General features: G+C 40.6%; 1 non-coding gene across 1 annotated transcript; it reads right to left on the reverse strand.

Moving 5' to 3' along the window:
* Positions 1–564: 564 nt before the first annotated feature.
* On the reverse strand, positions 565–671 carry LOC114404006. Its single transcript, XR_003664769.1, has one exon. It is a non-coding gene; the product is annotated as a small nucleolar RNA R71 (small nucleolar RNA).
* Positions 672–3,038: the final 2,367 nt, after the last annotated feature.

A 3,038-nucleotide genomic window follows, 5' to 3' on the forward strand; every position in this document is an offset into this window, starting at 1 on the left:
AGTGCATGACTAGGGGCAATCCAGGTGATTTACAACCCTTTGATCCTGAAATAAATAGAACCTTTCATAGATTAGTTGGGCATAGTGTGCATCTTGGTCATTCTGTGCATTTTGAGCATTTTGTTGCTGGTGATTCTGAATATTCTGATTTTTTAGCATTCGGCTATTAATTTTCATATTGAGAACATGGCTCAACCCACACCTCGTGAGAGGACTCTTAGGGAGATGGCTGTACTTAATTTCACTTATGAAAGCTTGTGCATTCAATATCCTGATGAGGGTGTTCCATATGTTCTCAAGACTGGACTAATACATTTGCTGCCCAAGTTTCATGGTCTTGCAGGTGAAGATCCTCATAAGCATCTTAAGGAGTTTCATATTGTTTGTTCCACCATGAAGCCCCCTGATGTCCAAAAAGATCATATCTTTCTAAAGGATTTTCCTCATTCTCTAGAGGGAGTGGCAAAAGATTGGCTATACTACCTTGCTCCCAGGTCTATTTTTAGCTGGGATGACCTTAAGAGGGTGTTCTTGGAGAAATTCTTCCCTGCATCTAGGACCACTACCATCAGAAAAGACATTTCAGGCATCAGGCAACTTAGTGGAGAAAGCTTGTATGAGTACTGGGAAAGATTCAAGAAATTGTGTGCAAGCTGCCCTCACCACCAGATTTCTGAGCAACTCCTTCTTCAATATTTCTATGAGGGACTTAGCAACATGGAGAGGAGTATGATTGATGCTGCCAGTGGTGGAGCTCTTGGGTATATGACCCCTGCTGAGGCTAGGAATTTGATTGAGAAGATGGCTTCCAACTCCCAACAATTCAGTGCAAGAAATGATGCTATTGTTCTTAGAGGAGTCCATGCCACGGATTCATCTTCATCTACTGAAAATAAAAAGCTTGAAGGAAAACTTGATGCCTTGGTCAACCTAGTAACCCAGCTTGCCATGAATCAGAAATCCACACTTGTTGCAAGAGTCTGTGGTCAATGTTATTCTGCAGATCACCATTCAGATCTTTGTCCATCTTTACAGCAATCTAGAGTCAATGAGCAACCTGAAGCTTATGCTACAAACATTTATAATAGACCTCCTCAGCAGTAAGACCAACAACAACAAAATCATTATGACCTTTGGAGCAATAGATACAATCCAGGTTGGAGGAATCATCCAAATCTGATATGGACAAGTCCTCCACAACAACAATAGCCTATACCTCCTTTCCAGAATGCTACTGATCCAAGCAAGCCATATGTTCCTCCTCCAATGCAGCAACAACACCAAAGACAACAAGCAAAAGAGGCTCCTCCTCAACCTTCCTTAGAAGAGTTAGTGAGGCAAATGACCATCCAAAATATGCAATTTCAGCAAGAGACAAGAGCCTCCATTCAGAGTCTGACAAATTAGATGGGGCAGATGGCTACTCAGATGAACCAAGCTCAGTCCCAAAATTCTGACAAATTGCCTTCACAAACTATGCAGAATCCAAAAAATGTGAGTGCCATCACCTAGAGGTCTGGCAACCAAATTCAAGTGCCTCCACCAATAGCAGCACCTGCACCTGAACCTATCAAGCTTCATTCTACACCTGAAAAAGAAGATGAGATAGTTGCACAAAAGAGAAAGCTTCCTAACAAAAATTTTCATGCAGGTGGACCTTTTTCTAGTAATTCTGACTTACAGCAACCTCCTATCCCTCTTCCATTCCCACCTAGAGCAATTCCAAACAAAAAAATGGAAGAAGCGGAAAAGGAGATGTTGGAGACCTTCAGGAAAGTAGGGTGAACTTACCTTTGCTAGATGCCATCAAGCAGATTCCAAGATATGCCAAGTTTCTAAAGGAACTGTGCACCCACAAAAGGAAGCTCAAGGGCAATGAACGGATTAGCATGGGCAAAAATGTGTCAGCATTGATAGGTAAATCTGTTCCTCACATTCCTAAGAAATGTAAGGACCCAGGTACTTTCTATATACCTTGCATTATTAAGAACAATAAATTTGAGAATGCCATGCTAGATCTAGGAGCATCAGTTAGTGTCATGCCTCTATCCATTTTCAATTCTTTATCTCTTGGACCTTTGCAATCTACAGATGTAGTGATTCATTTGGCAAATAGAAGTGTTGCTTACCCCACAAGTTTCATAGAGGATGTGCTGGTTCGGGTTGGTGAACTTATTTTTCCTGTTGATTTTTATGTTCTTAATATGGAAGAGGGATTTTCCCATGGTTCAGTTCCAATTATTTTAGGCAGGCCATTTATGAAAACAGCCCAAACCAAGATAGATGTTTATGTTGGCACATTGTTTATGGAATTTGGTGACATTGTTGTTCATTTTAACATTCTTGATGCCATGAAACATCCATCTGAGGATCATTCTATTTTTCGTGCTGAGATAATTGATCAGATTGTTGATAATTATATGTTTGACTTTGATTATGGTAGGAAACATCCATTTTTATCTGATCTGCATACTTGTCATTCCTTATGCATTGAATCTGAATCTGAGTTTGAATTTTATCCTGTGTCTGATTTTTATGCTGAGAATGAATCTAAATTTGAGTATGGTTCTAATTTTCTAGGTGTTGTATCTCTTGATGTTGATTTTTTAGAGTTAGAATGCACGAACCATGTTGCAGGAAGTACATATACTTCTGACTTGCTTTATGAGGTACAGGCTGAGGAACCTTCTTCTCTTACCATGGTTCCTCCCACTGTTCAGCCACCACCCACACCAGAGTTGAAGCCCTTACCAGCAACCCTCAAATATGTTTACTTGGAGGACAAGGAAAAATTTTCAGTGATCATCTCTGCCTCCCTTGCTACTGAACAAGAGGAGAAGTTGTTGCTAGTTCTCAAGAAGCACAAGAAAGCCATTTGATGGACTTTAGCAGACATTCCTGGTATTAGCCCATCTACTTGCATGCATAGGATACTTTTAGAGGATGTAGCTAAACCAATGAGGCAGGCACAATAGTGACTCAACCCCGTCATTCTTGATGTGGTGAAAAAGGAAGTGACCAAGCTCTTGCAAGCTGGA

Source organism: Glycine soja, chromosome 20 (genome assembly GCF_004193775.1).
Source record: "Glycine soja cultivar W05 chromosome 20, ASM419377v2, whole genome shotgun sequence".
NCBI lineage: Eukaryota > Viridiplantae > Streptophyta > Magnoliopsida > Fabales > Fabaceae > Glycine > Glycine soja.